A 20,706-nucleotide genomic window follows, 5' to 3' on the forward strand; every position below is an offset into this window, starting at 1 on the left:
CACCTGTCTACATTGAGATTCAATTGCCATTCCCTGCACCATGCGTCAATTCGCTGCAGATCCTCCTGCATTTCAGTACAATTTTCCATTGTTACAACCTCTCAATATACCACAGCATCATCCGCAAAAAGCCTCAGTGAACTTTCGATGTCATTCACAAGGTCATTTACGTATACTGTGAATAGCAACGGTCCTACGACACTCCCCTGCGGCACACCTGAAATCACTCTTACTTCGGAAGACTTCTCTCCATTGAGAATGACATGCTGCGTACTGTTATCTAGGAACTCTTCAATCCAATCACACAATTGGTCTGATAGCCCATATGCTCTTACTTTGTTCGTTAAACGACTGTGGGGAACTGTATCGAACGCCTTGCGGAAGTCAAAAAACACAGCATGTACCTGTGAACCCGTGTCTATGGCCCTTCTGAGTCCCGTGGACGAATAGCCATCGAAATGAGGTAACGCCCAATTGGTATGCAACACATATGGCATAGGTTCTGCGGTTACTATCTTACCAAGGCTACCAGGAAAACTACCTTAGCTGCGCGTACTAGCGACAACCTACGGTAGCCTTCGGTATTTTTACGACTGTACTTATACGTGATCAAATTTATCGCATAATTCAGACAGAAATTAGTATCGAACTTTTTATAAACACTGGTATCGACTACTGTAGTAATCTGCCCCCGAAATACATCTCAGCTGGTAGGACACATCCTGTGGCATCAAAAGCATAATCAATTTGGTAAAAGAGCTAAATGTGGCGAGTAGAAATTATAGACAGAGGGGAAGGTCTGAAAACTGAATTATGGAGAGATAAAGAGTTTTACAGAGGTCAGAGCAGCGCACAAAGCGACATCAATCGGGGGTTCCAAGTGCAGGCCACAACAACTGCTACGCATTAAAACAGTGGACCACGTTGCTGCGTTCAGTCACATCTGCGAGACAGGAAGAGCCCCGCCTACAGAGCCCCTTTGAGGAAGGCAAGATTACTGCACTAAAAGGACGCCGTATCCGACTCAAATATTGGAACAACGTTATCTGTTTCCCTCGCAGTTTGACAAACACGATACGCACAAGATGCCTCCTCCCACATACGTAAGATTTTACCGTACCTCGCGTTTCGATACGATCGAACTCAAAATGTAGACAATTTTCATCTTTACTATCAAATTTTCCCCACCTTCCACAAACTTAATTCGACTATAGCTCATCGTCCTTGTGGTCTTCAGTTCGATACTAGTTTAGCTTGTAAAAGCTTTTTCATCTCTGCATCACTACAGCAGACTACATCCGCTTGAATTGCCTTTTTGCAACCCACCTTTGCGTCAAACTACAATTTATAACTCCCAAACTTCTCTACATTTTGTGACTCGTCAGGATGTGCCCTACCAACATGTCCCTTCTTTTTGTAAATTTGTACTACAAACTTCATTCATTTCCAGTTCAGCTGCGTACCTTTTCATTATTTACTCGATCTAACTACCTAATCTTCAGCATTCTCCTTTAGCAACATTTTTCGAAACCCTGTATTCTCTTCTTGTCTGACCTGGTTATCGTTCCAGTTCCACATCCGTACAACGAACGCTGGGAAAAGACTTCCTAACGCTTAAATATGTATTAGATGGCAATATACTTTTCTTCTCTAGAAAATAGTTTCTTATTATTGCAAGGCAGCATTTCATACCCCCTCTAATTCAGCCATCGCTAGTTTTTTGCTCCCCAAATAGCAAAACACATCTCCTACTCTTACTGTCTAATGAAATTCCCTAGGAATCACTTGATTCATTTCAAGAAGGTACCTTTACCCCTGATTTACTGTCGTTGATATTCACCTTATCCTTTCCCATTACCTTTTATTACGAAAGAAGTGAATTAAATTGAATTCTCTGAACGGTGGGAAAAGTAGTAACAAATTCTTTCAATCGTAATTTAATGGGACAAACACTATCACGGTAGTGCGTGTCACATTTCAGCTTAACTGACATCTGCCACAGGGTGGTGGTGGTGGGTAGTGTTTAACGTCCCGTCGACAACGAGGTCATTAGAGACGGAGCGCAAGCTCGGGTTAGGGAAGGATTGGGAAGGAAATCGGCCGTGCCCTTTCAAAGGAACCATCCCGGCATTTGCCTGAAACGATTTAGGGAAATCACGGAAAACCTAAATCAGGATGGCCGGAGACGGGATTGAACCGTCGTCCTCCCGAATGCAAGTCCAGTGTGCTAACCACTGCGCCACGACGCTCGGTGCCACAGGGGAAAATAGAGTATTTGATGTTAAGAGGAACGCTAATCAGACACACTTTCTTACTTTACGATTATTAAACAAATTGTTTTATTAAATGAATTGTTGTCGTTGTTATTGCGGTCTTCTGTCCGAAGCCGAAATGTAAGAATACAAGTAGTGTAGGCACAGTAATGCAATCTAGAAGGGTTGTTGAAACTTCCTCGCAGATTAAAACTGTGTGCCGGACCGAGATTCGAACTCGGGACCTTTGCCTTTCGCGGGCGAGTGCTCTACCATCTGAGCTACCCAAGCACGACCCACGACGCACCCTCACAGCTTCACTTATGCCAGCACTTCGTCTCCTACCTTCCAGACTTGTTGTTGTTGTTGTTGTTGTCCTCAGTCCAGAGACTGGTTTAATGCGGCTCTTCGTGCTTCTCTATCCTGTGCAAGCTTCTTCAGCTCCGAGTAACTACTGCAACCTACATCCTTCTGAATCTGCTTACTTTATTCATCTATTGGTTTCCCTCTACGATTTTTACCCCCCCCCCCCCCACTCTTCCTTCCAGTACTAAATTGGTGATCCCTTGATGCCTCAGAATGTGTCCTGCCAACCGATCCTTTCTTCTAGTCAGGTTGTACCACAAATTTCTCTTCTCCCCAATTCTATTCAGTACCTTCCCATTAGTTTCGTGATCTACCCACCTAATCGTTAGCATTCGTCTGGGCAAAATATTAATAATTTTATTTTATGATACAAAAAAGCAGTAATCACAACGAATTAACAACTTTTGTAATAACATGGTATGGACGCAGACTGCATCTTTCTTGTGGAAGTGTTTGAAATAACTGTTTCCGTTTGCGACACAGAGGTTCTAGTAACATTAAGTGTACTTTTAGTTCAGCTACAGCAGTGCTGATATTGATATTTTCGTGGTGACAGAATGTCAGATACTGTGGACCATTAGTCGAACCCATCGTACCACTTGCCCAGATCTGATTTTTTATGAAGTTTCCATATTTTTGCCCTTTCTGAGGTGCGCAACTCATCTTCTTTAAAATGGCCCACAACCTTTTCCCCTCCTCTTTCCTTATGGGCAAGCTGGATGAGTCGCTGAGAGAGGTATCCAAGACTTAAGCAAACCCATAATGCAGTCTGGTTGTCACGGCAGTGTTCTCCTTACAGAAACCACCAGCTGGTGGCTGAAAGATCTACGAAACGCAGTGAACACTAGCCGAATGTCACTCAAATCAGAATTCTGAAAGAGAGAGCAAATTTGCAATTTCCTCACTTTTAATGAAAAAAAAATGGTTCAAATGGCTCTGAGCACTATGGGACATAACATCTGTGGTCATCAGTCCCCTAGAACTTAGAACTACTTAAACCTAACTAACCTAAGGACATCACACACATCCATGCCCGAGGCAGGATTCGAACCTGCGACCGTAGCAGTCGCACGGTTCCGGACTGCGCGCCTAGAACGGCGAGACCACCGCGGCCGGCTGCAAATAAAAGAAAGGTTCAGGAGTGGAATTAAAATGCAAGGTGAAAGGATATCAATGATACGATTCGCTGATGACATTGCTACCCTGAATGAAAGTGAAGAAGAATTAAATGACCTGCTGAACGGAATGAACAGTCTAATGAGTACACAGTATGGTTTGAGAGTAAATCGGAGAAAGACGAAGGTAATGAGAAGTAGTAGAAATGAGAACAGCGAGAAACTTAACATCAGGATTGATGGTCACGAAGTCAATGAATTCTGCTACCTAGGCAGTAAAATAACCAATGACGGACGGAGCAAGGAGGACATCAAAAGCAGACTCGCTATGGCAAAAAAGGCATTTCTGGCCAAGAGAAGTCTACTAATATCAAATACCAGCCTTAATTTGAGGAAGAAATTTCTGAGGATGTACGTCTGGAGTACAGTATTGTATGGTAGTGAAACATGGACTGTGGGAAATCCGGAACAGAAGAGAATCGAAGCATTTGAGATGTGGTGCTATAGACGAATGATGAAAATTAGGTGGACTGATAAGGTAAGGAATGAGGAGGTCCTACGCAGAATCGGAGAGGAAAGGAATATGTGGAAAACAATGATAAGGAGAAGGTACAGGATGATAGGACATCTGCTAAGACATGAGGGAATGACTTCCATGGTACTAGAGGGAGCTGTAGAGGGCAAAAACTGTAGAGGAAGACAGAGATTGGAATACGTCAAGCAAATAATTGAGGACGTAGGTTGCAAGTGCTACTCTGAGATGAAGAGGTTAGCACAGGAAAGGAATTCGTGGCGGGCCGCATTAAACCAGTCAGTAGACTGAAGACAAAATATAAAAAAAAGAAAAGGGGGGGGGGGACTGATGACCTCAGGTGTTAAGTCCCATAGTGCTCAGATCCATTTGAACCATTTTTGAAACCTTCCGGTGCCCCTACGTCTCTTTCGCAAACGCAACCTCCTTTTAAGATTCTTATACCAAGAGTAAGGAACGATTAAGTCATGGCCCGTGCAGCGTACCTGGCAGTTCCCCCTTCAATTCACTCCGACAGGCGCTATGTACCTTTTGTTTTTTATTCTCTTCTTTTTAACATTATGGAATTCTGGTCCCGCAACAGAATTAAATTTCTGTCTCTTTCTATCTGCGTAATTTGTTTTACCTCATCATATATTTCTTCAGGGCTTTTAATTTCTGCGAAATGTGTTTGCCTATGAACTTATACTACTATGGTGGGTGTTGGCTTCTTGCTTTCTTTACTGCGCTAAGGCTTGTGCTACGCTGTTCATAATACCTCACCGGAATTCCTATCTTCTAATTCATTATTCATTATTAGAGTTACTCTTGCGTTACCTCTATCTCTGTTTAATTAGTTAGTTATATGTTGCGCAGATCATTTGAACGATTCTTCTATTGTGATGATATATATACATATATATTTATGACGTCAATGAACACATTATTTCAGTTCTACTCATGCATCTACACTTAAAAACTTTTTATTTTCTTATTTTTTATTTATTTTATTTATTTTTATTGGCTACAGTTTTTAAGTAGAAATTTGTCCATGGAATAAGAGTTGTCCTGAAGAAATGATGAAATTATTTTAAAATAGACTTAAAACCTGCTTTACTACCGGTCAGACATAAAATGTTACTGGCCTGATGATCAAATACTTTTGTTGCCGCATATTGAACTCCTCCCTGAGACACTGGCAGCTTTAATAAGGGGTAATAAATGTCATTTTTCCCCCAAGTGTTGTACATACATAGATTGTTCTCAAATTCTGATGAATTATCTGTGCCGAATTTCATTCCCGAATATACGTGTTCTGACGGCACAGTTACAATGCCTAGGTCCTTGAAGATGCGCCTACTTGACTCCCGTGGGTGAACCTGTACATTAATCTTGCCGCTCACTTTTGCGCATTCAGTACTTTCTTTGAAAGTGATGAGTTATCCCAAAAAATTATTCCGTAAGAGATGACTGAGTGAAAACATGCGAAATACGTCAGAAGATTAGTAATTGCACTATGGACAAATGCATCTGAACTTAATTGTTTGAGAAGCCCAGTAATGAGCTTCTTCCAGTTCAAGTTTTCATCACTATCTACACCCAAAAATTTGGAGCATTCAGCTCTGTCTACTGGTTCCTGCTCATGTGCGATCTCAGTTATTGGCATTACTCTACTTTTTGTACAGAACTGAATATAATTTTTTTTCTTTTTCATAATTTAGGGAGAGCCGGTTTTCTGAGACCCACTTCATACCAGAAAACATCTTTTACTACCTCTTCTGTTGCTTTCTCTCTCGTGGGGTTTATTATGACCCTAGTATAGTTTGCAAAAAGTACCAATTTTGCATGTTGAACTTTAAGTGGAAGGTCTTAAATTTTGCCAGATAGTTAAAAGACACGTTACAAAAAACGTGCGCAATTGGCCTCAGCTGTTCCAGGCACTTCCACAACAAACATAAGAGAAAACAATGTAGTACTGAATTGTTTAAATACGAGAACTCCGTATTCAGATGAATACCCTATGAAGAAACATAGTTCTATGTGAGAAAAAGCACCCAAAGCTAAAAGAGGAAAAACCTACCCTCAAAGAATAATTTGCTTGGGGAAAGAGGAGCCACAGTATAATTGACACTTAAGTTTCAGGACTCAGACAGTATGTGTGAAACAAACACCATTGTTCACTATACTTCCAGAGGGCATCAAAATTACTTTGTTCTTGCTAGATAGATCAAAGCTGTTTTTGCGTGTTATTCACTGAATAGTTTTGCTGAAAAGTTTTAGGGGTGGAAGAAGAACTAGCACAGCATGAAGGACGTTTTACAGCCGTGAAACACTACAGCATTTATTTCCTCCATAACTGCCTGTGACTAACATATACATCATCACTATTATTTTTAAAAAATGGTGTGAATGACATTTATGATATTAATAAATCTTTTGGTTAAAAACAGACAGGACAAAGAATAACGACAGATTATTTTCCTGAGATGTTTCCAACAGCATATAGGACACTAATCACACAGAAACAGCCCCAATTCTTTATAACCTCGTTTATAATGCGTAGGTATGGCATTGGAAGAATTTACAAGTTAAAATTCATCCATTACCCATGCATAATACTAACGAAATACGTCATATAAGCAAACATCTTAGTGCTTTCATTAGGCATTTCTACTTTATGACATTCTTTCATTTTCGTGTGTTACTATGAGGGCCTACATAAACAAAACGACTTTCAGTTATTTCTATATTACGTTGATTTTAGACAACAGAGTTATTTGACTGCGTTCGTGGCTTTACCACCGACATGACAGATTCAGGACCATTGTTTCCGCATTGTATGTTTGCTCTGCTGTTTCCCTCAAGTAAACGTATTATAATAAGTGAAATAGTTAATGAAAATTTCTCCTTATTGCCCTTAAATAACGTCACGTTATTTTTTTTTCTATTGCTGGCGATGCTTTCAATTCTCTATAAATATTTTTATTTCTTTAATTATGTACACAAGGAAAATCCTATGAATATTAAAATTGGAACTAAGAAAGATAAAATAAACCTAAATTGCTTGGGATTTGCTGATGACCTAGCATTACTAGCTAATAATATTCAGGAAGCCACGAAACAAATAACAAGCTTACAAAATATAGCACAAAAATTAGGACTCCAGAAATCATTTGAAAAGACTGAAATAATGGTAACGGATCCACTTGTAATAGATCACATCACAGTGAATAATAGGGAAATTAAAAAGGTGAAACAATTTAAATACCTGGGTGAAATTATAACACATAAATTGGACGAGAAACCTGCATGGCGAGCAAGAACTAATAAAATGATAAAAGCTCAAAAACTAACATGGTCTACGTACAATAAAAAATTAAAACAAAATTAAAACATTACAAGACGGTCGTTCAACCAGAGGTTACATACGGAAGTGAAACTCTTTTTAAAGTCACCCAGAAAAACAGAATTGACAAAATTTTAAAAGTAGAGAGAAGAATAGCTAGAACATGCATAAATAAGAAATATCAAAAAGCTGGGCAATGGCAGATAGTTCCAAATGAAGTGATATACAGAGAACTGGAGCCCATCACTGATACTATACGAAAGAAAAGGATCTCTTTTTGCGGTCACATTCTGAGGACACCAGAAACCAGATTATCAAGGAAAATTATTGAGAAACTCTGGAAGTTGAAACAACAAGGTGGATGGCTTAAGGAAATAAGAGAGGATATGGAAGAACTGGAAATAACCCTGGATGATTTGCAGAACAAAACGCCAAATTTAAAGAAGTTGAGGGACACAGAAATAAGATTTAAACCAAAAATTGACAAACGACATACAATGAAAAGGGTATTTACAGATAAGGAACGACGAAAAGCATCGGAACGAATGAAGAGATACTGGGCCACTCGGAAGGGGAAAATACCAGAGAAGAGGACCAGAAATGATTGACTGAAGTGGTCCAATGAGGCCGTAAAAGCAAAAGAAGAAGAAGTACACTCATATTATATTACTGTCCAGAAAAACTTAAATTTGTTATCGTTACTGAATCTAATCACAGTGTAACATGTGTTGGACTTTGATGTAGCTTCCAGTTTGCGGAACTGGCGGCCGTTTAGGGGAGGGCCTTATACTGGGATAGGCGTGGAGGGGGATGAATGGACGGGACTTGTTCCGGGTGAAATCCTAGCGCTAAGGGCACGTTTGTGTCAACCAGTATAGACTGTGCGTACTTGGGAGTTGGTCGGACGTAGCCGTGTGGGAGACCGCCTTCGAGAGACTGAGCGCCGGCTGGAGACGAGCAGCCGCGGCCCGCCTCGGCTTGTCTGCGTTACGTAAGAGCCGGCACTCGACGTCAAAGCGGTGTTGCCGGCTGTGGCTCTGCTCGCTTAGCTCGGTCCAGCCGGCGCTGCCTTTGGGCTCCGGCAGACAACACGGAGACCAGACCGGCGTTACGTCACAGACACCTGCAGCCATCAACGAGGCGGAAACAGCGCCTGTAACAGCGTGACAACCGGCTGGCGACACTTACAGGGTGTTTCAAAAATGACCGGTATATTTGAAACGGCAATACAAACTAAACGAGCAGCGATAGAAATACACCGTTTGTTGCAATATGCTTGGGACAACAGTACATTTTCAGGCAGACAAACTTTCGAAATTACAGTAGTTACAATTGTCAACAACAGATGGCGCTGCGGTCTGGGAAACTCTATAGTACGATATTTTCCACATATCCACCATGCGTAGCAATAATATGGCGTAGTCTCTGAATGAAATTACCCGAAACCTTTGACAACGTGTCTGGCGGAATGGCTTCCCACAGAAAGAAGTCACAGGGGTTCATGTCTGGCGAATAGGGAGGCCAATCCACGCCGCCTCCTGTATGTTTCGGATAGCCCAAAGCAATCACACGATCATCGAAATATTCATTCAGGAAATTAAAGACGTCGGCCGTGCGATGTGGCCGGGCACCATCTTGCATAAACCACGAGGTGTTCGCAGTGTCGTCTAAGGCAGTTTGTACCGCCACAAATTCACGAAGAATGTCCAGATAGCGTGATGCAGTAATCGTTTCGGATCTGAAAAATGGGCCAATAATTCTTTTGGAAGAAATGGCGGCCCAGACCAGTACTTTTTGAGGATGCAGGGACGATGGGACTGCAACATGGGGCTTTTCGGTTCCCCATATGCACCAGTTCTGTTTATTGACGAAGCCATCCAGGTAAAAATAAGCTTCGTCAGTAAACCAAATGCTGCCCACATGCATATCGCCGTCATCAATCCTGTGCACTATATCGTTAGCGAATGTCTCTCGTGCAGCAATGGTAGCGGCGCTGAGGGGTTGCCGCGTTTGAATTTTGTATGGATAGAGGTGTAAACTCTGGCGCATGAGACGATACGTGGACGCTGGCGTCATTTGGACCGCAGCTGCAACAAGGTGAACGGAAACCCGAGGCCGCTGTTGGATCACCTGCTGCACTAGCTGAGCATTGCCCTCTGTGGTTGCCGTACGCGGTTGCCCTACCTTTCCACACATTTATCCGTCACATTCCCAGTCTGTTGAAATTTTGCAAACAGATCCTTTATTGTATCGCTTTTCGGTCCTTTGGTTACATTAAACCTCCGTTGAAAACTTCGTCTTGTTGCAACAACACTGTGTTCTAGGTGGTGGAATTCCAACACCAGAAAAATCCTCTGTTCTAAGGAATAAACCATGTTGTCCACAGCACACTTGCACGTTGTGAACAGCACACGCTTACAGCAGAAAGACGACGTACAGAATGGCGCACCCACAGACTGCGTTGTCGTCTATATCTTTCACATCACTTGCAGCGCCATCTGTTGTTGAAAATTGTAACTACTGTAATTTCGAAAGTTTGTCCGCCTGAAAATGTACTGTTGTCCCAAGCATATTGCAACAAACGGTGTATTTCTATCGCTGCTCGTTTATTTTTTATTGCCGTTTCAAATATACCGGTCATTTTTGAAACACCCTGTACAAAAAAACAGGGCAGAAATACACTACCGAACCAAAGTTCTCGATCTATCACATCTATGGGTTTGTGTTTAAATACTAACAGTTTTAGGTTAGACTTTACTGTGACTGTTACTGGCACTAAATGAAACAACAAGTTCACTGTTACCAGTCACCGTTTTATTTATTTCCAAGACGCGTTTCGAAGGTTTAAACCTCCATCATCGGGTGGATTTACATTAGTTAGTATTACATTTGTGTGTGTGTGTGTGTGTGTGTGTGTGTTGTGTTACGATTTTTGGAGAAACTTGTGGCACTGCCTAGTGGTGAAAAAGACACTATTTCAGAATATGGTTTAGGATTATTTTTGACAAAAAATTAAACTGGTATCTAATGGTAAACATTAAATAAGTAAACTAGAGTACCTCCAGTGGTCACAGGTTCCTTTTCCTGTCGTAACACATCACATGTATACTGCCACATTTGTGAACAAATATGGCGTCTGGAATCAGCTGGGTGCAAGGTTCGTATAGCAGAAGAGAAGACATAATCGCAAGGTGCAAAGAATATACATCGTAACAACATTATTACAGAATAATTGTTTAAAGCATTTGGAGGTGTTTGTTTTGAGGTGTCGAATATATGTGTGTGTACTTCAAGTGGTATATAAATCCAATTTTGACAAGTTAAAACAGCTAAACATTCGTACTCGTTTATACAATCAGGTGAAATGTTAAAATGGCTTAAACTTCATACTTGTTAATAACAATTAGGTGAAATGTTACAGACTTGAATTACAATGATCATATTGGCTACAGCAGTAAAATTATACATAAATACATAGATGGCACTATTGGAAGAGAGAGAGAGAGAGAAAGAGAGAGAGAGAGAGAGAGAGAGAGAGAGAGAGAGAGAGCGACGAAAGAGTGATATATGAGAGCAAACATTTACATGGCAAGGAGTCTTTAGATTACATGATGTTGCATATACACTCCTGGAAATTGAAATAAGAACACCGTGAATTCATTGTCCCAGGAAGGGGAAACTTTATTGACACATTCCTGGGGTCAGATACATCACATGGTCACACTGACAGAACCACAGGCACATAGACACAGGCAACAGAGCATGCACAATGTCGGCACGAGTACAGTGTACATCCACCTTTCGCAGCAATGCAGGCTGCTATTCTCCCACGGAGACGATCGGAGAGATGCTGGATGTAGTCCTGTGGAACGGCTTGCCATGCCATTTCCACCTGGCGCCTCAGTTGGACCAGCGTTCGTGCTGGACGTGCAGACCGCGTGTGACGACGCTTCATCCGGTCCCAAACATGCTCAATGGGGGACAGATCCGGAGATCTTGCTGGCCAGGGTAGTTGACTTACACCTTCTAGAGCACGTTGGGTGGCACGGGATACATGCGGACGTGCATTGTCCTGTTGGAACAGCAAGTTCCCTTGCCGGTCTAGGAATGGTAGAACGATGGGTTCGATGACGGTTTGGTTGTACCGTGCACTACTCAGTGTCCCCTCGACGATCACCAGTGGTGTACGGCCAGTGTAGGAGATCGCTCCCCACACCATGATGCCGGGTGTTGGCCCTGTGTGCCTCGGTCGTATGCAGTCCTGATTGTGGCGCTCACCTGCACGGCGCCAAACACGCATACCACCATCATTGGCACCAAGGCAGAAGCGACTCTCATCGCTGAAGACGACACGTCTCCATTCGTCCCTCCATTCACGCCTGTCGCGACACCACTGGAGGCGGGCTGCACGATGTTGGGGCGTGAGCGGAAGACGGCCAAACGGTGTGCGGGACCGTAGCCCAGCTTCATGGAGACGGTTGCGAATGGTCCTCGCCGATACCCCAGGAGCAACAGTGTCCCTAATTTGCTGGGAAGTGGCGGTGCGGTCCCCTACGGCACTGCGTAGGATCCTACGGTCTTGGCGTGCATCCGTGCGTCGCTGCGGTCCGGTCCCAGGTCGACGGGCACGTGCACCTTCCGCCGACCACTGGCGACAACATCGATGTACTGTGGAGACCTCACGCCCCACGTGTTGAGCAATTCGGCGGTACGTCCACCCGGCCTCCCGCATGCCCACTATACGCCCTCGCTCAAAGTCCGTCAACTGCACATACGGTTCACGTCCACGCTGTCGCGGCATGCTACCAGTGTTAAAGACTGCGATGGAGCTCCGTATGCCACGGCAAACTGGCTGACACTGACGGCGGCGGTGCACAAAAGCTGCGCAGCTAGCGCCATTCGACGGCCAACACCGCGGTTCCTGGTGTGTCCGCTGTGCCGTGCGTGTGATCATTGCTTGTACAGCCCTCTCGCAGTGTCCGGAGCAAGTATGGTGGGTCTGACGCACCGGTGTCAATGTGTTCTTTTTTCCATTTCCAGGAGTGTATTAGCTGCCTAAAGGTTGAGGTAATACATTGGTTAATGTACCAATGTAAATCCACCCGATGATGGAGGTTTAAACCTTCGAAACGCGTCGTGGAAATAAATAAAACGGTGACTGGTAACAGCGAGCTTGTTGTTTCATTTAATATGGGTTTGTGCTTAAAACAGGAATTTTGCATTGAATATTCTACCATATTCCCGTTCTGATAGTAAAACAAGAATAAACTCGTAAAGGTATGCGAGGTGCCGGGGCTAGCAGTGTATTTAACACTAAATTCTTCTCGAATCTTCATATGGAAATGATGCTCTAAGCACCCCCTTTTTTAACTCCTACTTTTGCTGTTGCACATGGATTAAGAAGAAACTCGTACTGACAGTAATCGACCCAGCAAGTGGAGTAGAAAAGAGTTTGGCACTTGCAATAATTAAATTCGATATAAATTATTGAGATAAAGGAAAGTTTCATTAACGTAATGAGAAACGAAAGGGTTGCTCTACCGATTAACAGAATGAAAGTTCTGTCCAAAATAGCAATTTGATTTATTATGACTAAACTCAAAATAATAAACAAAACACATGAAACATTTACAATGCATCAAATTTGATACTCAAATAAATGCTGTGAAGGTGAAGTTGTCCATAAACTAGATTGTGACATTTATGACCAAGTGGTATGTGGAGCCAATTCCTTGCAACTCAAATCTTAAGACAAACACCCAGCCAACCCAACATTAATTGCTGCTACAGACAATGAACACCCAAGACAGAACAAAGTTGGAAAAGACGAACAGGCGCGCTCTGCTGAGCTCTTATTATCACCTAGCAAAATTGCCTGCTATGCTGGTGCTGCGGACGTACATTACCAAGCTGTCTTCTTAACTGCAAGGACACGATCTGGCATACGGGAGGCAATGGCTGGTTGCTTCGACGTCCCGTCGTGGTGATGATAATGTCGCGAGTATAGCCCGAAACAAATTATCCTTGTCTGGTTGTTCCAGACTAAAGACTTCCTAGCAGCACAAATACGCCTCTGAGGGAGACAAAGGAGGCTTGCTACACAATCACTGACGGTACAGTGAGTGATTTTAACAAGCGAAGTTACACAGTAACTCCAGTACAGTCAACTTTAGCCAAAACTGCTCAAGACAGACAACATAGGCCGCTTGTACGCAGAACGCTCAATTGCCAACTGTACTCAGAAAGTTACGTTGAAGTCGAAACTTCAGCAAATTCGTCAAACAGTTACAATTAAATGAAAGTATATTAGACAGCCAACGGATGGCAGGCTATCCAGAGCAGCGAGAGCTCAGTCTTGTAAACTACTCCGACCAAAAGCCGAGAGCCGACCCTCTCAAGAGCACGCATACAAGCCCAACACAGAACATTCCCGCTCCCACGACAGTGGTCGTGGATAAACGTTCCAATCAGCAAGTCGAAAACCGGCGGAAAAATCCCCTCTATTGCCGGCGCAGTACTATTCCACCAATGGAGATATTTGGCGCCAATTTCTGCGCCGATTTTGCTACGTCACGGAGATATTCCCTGGACAAGTCAATCACAGTTATGATTTTGCAGAAAGCGCGGGAATTTGCCCGCCAAGACTGCCTGGGAACACAAGTCATTCCTACACTTCCTACGCCTCGCTGGTAGCCCGACAGAAAGTGTTTTCATTAAGTTTCTGTAAAGTAACGGAATCTCTAACCCTGCAGCTCCTTCAGGCCCCTGTGGGCGTGTCGCCGCCGCTCTTATGACAATGTCGACATCTGGACAGCATCCACTCGACTCACTCACACCCGTCGGCTTAACCCTTTCAAGATCAGCAGAACTCGCTTGACACCGGACCACCCAGGTGACGAGAGATGCTGCGTGGGAAGTCTGCGTGTGAAGGAATAGCGACTTTTGACCACATCCAATTAGAGAGGAAAATCGAATTATTCAGATTAAGATAGAAATATGAGAGGGGGCTCATGCCACCGCTCAGGTTAAGCGCCTCTGTGGCATATTTGACGGGTAGCTGTGTATTCGCAACATCACTCACGTCTCGTTGCCTATGGTGGTTCCATTCAAATAGGGCCGAATCCTTGTCCTGCCTGTGGAGCAATCACTTGGCATTAGTTTACAGTCAGGGTTGTAAGCCTACCGTAAGTACTGTGAACTGTGAATTTACTTTCAAAATCTTTTCTTAAAGAATTTACTTTATTTACTAGCGATTCATCAAGAACATTAACACATTCAATCACACTAGGTGAGCGTGGAAGTAGTTGCCAGGGAGTAACTGATGAAAATGAAATTACCTTTAACAAATGGGAATTTTATTCATAAAAGCCTTTTCAAAAACAGATTTAAAATTTATAAGCAGAGAAGCACCCTCGAAATATCAAGTTACAATTTTATTTAGAGAGTATGAGCCTTCGGGCTGAGAAGCTTGCCGCTCCCTTTCAACACGGCCGTAGTCACGACCACTCACAACAACCTCTGAAAGAGTCCACTGATGCAAATCTGCAACACACCAGATTACTTTAAACTAGAAAATTTTAACAACTCACACAAACACATTAACTATGCACCCTGTAAGAGGGATGGAAATGGTACAAACACTCACACTAAGAAATTATTTGCCACCGAAAGTGCAATTTGTTTTTAAAAGGACTCTTACGGTGGAAGGGTTGCAATTTTATAAAAATTATTATTTAAACAAAACCCCTGATATTCATTTGTACAACATGCTCTACATTACACATATACTGCCTCGCAAGATGATAGGCAAGATAAAAACATATTTCAGGAATTCGGCCTTTACACCCTAATTCTATAAATTCGTTAACACCGAACCGACAAACATGACAGTGGCAACTGATTGCTCTAACCTTCCCCAACTCCACAAGGGAAAAACGGACCACCCAATTCACAAATAACCACCTTACCGCGGGTGGGCAAACGGAGAAGAATGGTGGGACGACCCCAGAACAAAGCGGCTGGTGACCTCACCAAGAAAACAAGTAGAATTTAACAAGTAAATCAAACAACGTATCACCAATCACTTTTAATAAACTGCGATTTCTGGCTAAGATATGGCACACCACCCCCAACGCTCTCCAGAACCGTCCGCTGCCAGCCACTTCAACGGACGCAGGAACACACGCCGATCTCCCGTCTCACGGCGTCGCAGCTCGCCCCGGCCAGCCCGATGTCGTGGTTTCATTCCTGTTGCTCTCGTGTCAACCGCGAAATCACTACCCCTTTCTATACGGCGCGGCCCACTGGACTCACGTGGGGACCTCACATGCGACGACGCTCCAGGCGGACAAGTCATCTCGTGTCTCAGTGCGCGACCGACCGATCCAACCGCCAATGACCGTTGCCCGAGCAACTCGAGCAGACTGGCGGCCTAACGCGCAGACTCAGGTGCAGGAACTGAGCCCCGACCGGGCGACCACTGGCTGAGTTCTGTTACTGGCGGAGTGACTGACTTAAAGTTTGATCCAAACGACAGACATACTCGCACTCCGACGACAGACAGACACTAACTGCCGCACAAATGCGAACGAGAGACAGACCAGCAACTGGTGACGCGAGATTGACCTAGCCTGACTCCGACTGACCAACTGCCGAGCTGATAGCGCCCCTTAAATTCACGTGAACAGGCAACCTTTCCGCTTTCCCACCAGAGGGAGACACCAAAGCTGTGATTGCCACAGTGGCGCCACCGCCAGAAACGGAGGGCGACTGCTTCAAACAACGTGCTGCAAAACAGCAGTTCTTTTACCATGGCTCATACTGTAGACTATTCGTAAGTAAGTGTAGCCTATAGTAGTCTTCCTAGTAGCTTTGGTCAGGTAAGGCTAGGCGCGCACAGGCGATTTTTCAGTCGGCGCGACTTTACAATCGCTGTCGCGGAAGTACATTGTGGTGCGCACACAGTGGCAGGAAAATCGCAGCTACTCTCAGTACCAGCACGGATTTCATCGAAACAGCTTGTTTGGTGGCGCTTTTACTACGAAGAAGAGCGAGAAAACAGCGCAAATGTCGTTACTGGGTGCATCCGATTGTAAATCAAAGACTAGTGAAAGGGCAGTTTTACAAATTACACGAAGAGTTACAAAATCACCCAGATAAATTCTTTCAATACTATCGAATGAGTAAGAATAGTTTTGATACATTGCTTCAGACAGTAGGACCGAATATAACAAAACAAGATACGACATGGAGGAAGTGTATACCACCTGAGGAGCGCTTATCAGTGACTTTGAGGTGAGCACATATTATTTCATTCGACAGTTTTATTGCCCTTTTACATTATTGATTAGATACATCAAGAGAATCATTTCATTCAACAATTGTTGTTGTCATTTTACATTACTGATCAGATACATCAAGAAAATCACTACTGCAAGTCGAAACTGGCGAACTTGTTTCATGAGAAAACTGCAAAACCATGTTGCGCATAGAGTTCTCTGTGGTCTTGTTGCGGTTGTCAGCAGAGGGGCACACGAACAAATCTTGTGGAGGTTCCGTTTCATTTAGGACATTTGAAGAATACGGTTGAACGAATGTAGATGCTGGAGAATAAGTTGCTTGAGTGGTGTTATAAATCGCTTGAGTTGTGTTATAACATGTTCGGATGCTGTGGAAAAATCGGTGAAAGCTGATAATATCTGGCATTCCTCATCACATTCAGTATTTCTATTTTCTTGTAACGTTTCTGTTCTTCGTTTAACTTCGCCAGCATGGGGACAAGCATTAATGCAAAATTCTTATCCTCGTTAACTTCTTCTTTTTGTCTGTCTTTTGATATATTTAATAGAGATTCCTCGTAGGACGTAACCTACTTGGCTTCTCTTTTCGTAGGATGTCGTACTTTTGTGCTCTGTGCAGTATCGTTTTTGTTTTGTGAAGACAAAGTAGGGGGAGAACCTACTTCCTTGTTTCCTGTGCTACTGGGCATAATTTCGATGTTGCTGGTGGTCGGTCTGCCTTCCATTTGAGGGAGCACAAATAACATTGCATCGAAGTATAGATATTTCCTCCGTTTTCCTGCAGCCTCGCCAGACGAAGATTTTTTCTGTGATGCCAGTTCTCTTGCGAAGTAGTCCTTCAGATTTTTCCACTTCCTTTGAATATCTTTACCTGTCATAAATGAAAATTTCACTGTGTATAATTTATTGTAAGTATTTACCTTAATACTTCTATGAATGAATATTAATGCTGTTACTGAATATTATTTCTTCCAGATACCTTGCAACTGGAAATAGCTTTCGCTCATTGCACTACGAATATCTACTGGGAGCCACTACAATCAGAGAAATTGTGAAGGATACATGCTAGCTGTTGTGGCAATGTCTACAGTCTATTCATATGGCAGAAAAAACTGAAGATGATTGGAAGATTATTGCCAAACAGTTTTTAGACAGAACTGACTTTCCAAGTGGCATTGGTGCTGTGGACGGGAAACATGTGAGACTGAAGAAGCCTACTGACAGAGGCTCAGAGTTTTATAATTACAAGAATTATTTTTCGCCAGTACTTTTGGCCGTAGTGGACGCTGACTATTGTTTCACTGTGATAGACGTGGGCTCGTACAGAGCCAATGGGGATTCTAATGTGTTCAAGAAATCCAACTTCTATCAAAAACTGAAATCTAATCAGTTAAACATTCCAAATCCTCAAAAATTACCACACGACGAGGAAGGAGAGCCTCAACCTTTTAATTTTGTAGGAGATGAAGCATTTGCACTGTCTAGATATATTCTGCGGCCGTACTCGAAGAAAAACCTGACAATGAAACAGCGTGTTTTTAATTATAGACATTGTCATGCTCATAGAATGGTGGAATGTACTTTGGGGATTTTGCTAACAAATGGAGAATATTTCATCAACCTATGGATGTGGATGTTGGTTTTTCAGACATAATCATAAAAGCATGTTGTATTCTGCATAATTTCGTAAGACGAAATGACGGTGTACGAACTGAGGACGAGTCGTACGAATGCCTTCTGCAAGGCTGTGAGCCTGTGGGAATAAGAGCTGATGCGTGTGGTATGCAGATAAGGGATTATTTTGCAAACTACTTTGTGACTCCACAAGGATCAGTGACTTGGCAATATGAAAACATTAAATTGTTGTAACTGTGATGTCTACATGAATGAATAAAATTAGTGAACCATGAAATAACTTTGTTAGTCTTTTCTGGTCCAGGCAGTTCGGTCCAGTTCCGAATTAGGCTGCAGCATACTTCTCCCCATAGTTTCTCTTTCAAATTGCGGTCACTGTATTCTTTTAATTTCCTGTTGTAGAGAGCTGGTCGCTTTTCTACTTCTGCAATTAGTCTTTCTGAATCGACAACACAACTTACAGTGTCATCCGTAGCACAACTCCCGTTATCAGACATGCTTCTGGCGCACTGAACTTGTGTGTATGCAGCACAGAGCGAGAGCGACTGACTGAGAAATCGCGTCGCTAGTGTGCGCGGGCCCATGCCAGAGCCTGTGAATCATTCCACACCTGCGAAAATCGCGTCGCGGGTGAAATAGGGCCGGTTGCGTCTTTTAAATCGCCGCTACTTTTTTGTCGCACGTGCGCGCGCTCCTATTCGAGCCACTGTGTTTCATTCTTGCGACAAATAAATCGCGCGACGGAAAATCGCCTGTGCGCGCCTACCCTAAGATCGCAACCGCGTCACCTGCACATTACGTGTGTTGCATACGTTTCAGGCGTTACCTCATTTTGTTTGCTTTGTTTGCGTATGCATTCAGTGGCTTACCAGACTCCCATAGAAAATGGAAACATTGAACCATTTAGAAACTGAATGAAGCTGCATTAAGGGCTGCGTAACTTATTGCACATGTGATGCAGGAAGCGGTCGAAAAAAAAATGGCTCTGAGCACTATGGGACTTAACATCTTAGGTCATCAGTCCACTAGAACTTAGAACTACTTAAACCTAACTAACCTAAGGACATCACACACATCCATGCCCGAGGCAGGATTCGAACCTACGACTGTAGCGGTTGCGCGGTTCCGGACTGAGCGCCTAGAACCGCAGGAAGCGGTCGAAATTAGACTTAGCGATAATAACTTTAACAGAGACAACGGCTATGCACTTGGCAACACCTGGAAGAGTGCACTGGATAAAGAAAAATCGCAAACTTCCCGCACTTTACCTCCTGATTCGAGGGATGGCGCTGCAAGCAACACTGGATAGAAACTACATCTATGGAAGTAGAGGGCACCACTACGTGCCATATCACCGTTGCTGTGACGTACTCCAGCCAATCAGAAGCCGTCCTTTGCATATAAAAATTGAAGCCTCGCTAGTTTACGACGGTCAGTCTTAGCCCCGACGACGACCATGGAGGTAGTGGTCGAAAGCTTGGAGTTTTATCCTGAATTGACGCGACATGTACACCGAGAATATTTTATTCAAGAAATACTATACGTCGCGACAGACTTCGTAGCCTTATTCGGAAACTGTTTATTTGTAACGTGAAACAGAGGGATGCTGTAAGAACAAAACAAAAAACCAATACAGATTTATTATATAGCGCATTTTCCTAACAAAAGAAATAAATTTTAAAAAAGAATGTAAAACAAAAACATATCAAAAATCGCTTCAATAGCTGGTTGAGCTTACATAAAACATATTTCTGTCATTGCTAAACAACTTTGACACTCATAAGTGATAATAGGAAGCTCTCGCCTTTGATTTTGATGAAGTACATCTTACTGAATACAGAATAACAAGAATCAAAACAAATGTTTAAGACAAAATGTACGTAGTTTTTTACGTTGAATCCGATTCTGCAATAAAAAAATGGGGGTTCCCATTTGAAATTTTAAAGTTGCCTCCAGTCCCATCCTCGGGAGGCTTGGGTGGAGTGCTAATTTTAGCACCTTCGAGAATAATCAACCTCGTGTTCTACACATTTTTTCGTGTGAAGCTTATTTTTCGAGTTATTCTGGTTTGTCAACTTAAAATTTACACCCTGTGTACCTGAGAATGTGGGTTTGGAACACAGCATTGTACGGAAGTTAAACATGGACTGTGGATAGGCAGTAAGAGAAGAGAATCGAAGCA

This window comes from Schistocerca nitens, chromosome 10 (assembly GCF_023898315.1).
Source record: "Schistocerca nitens isolate TAMUIC-IGC-003100 chromosome 10, iqSchNite1.1, whole genome shotgun sequence".
In the NCBI taxonomy this organism is placed as follows: domain Eukaryota; kingdom Metazoa; phylum Arthropoda; class Insecta; order Orthoptera; family Acrididae; genus Schistocerca; species Schistocerca nitens.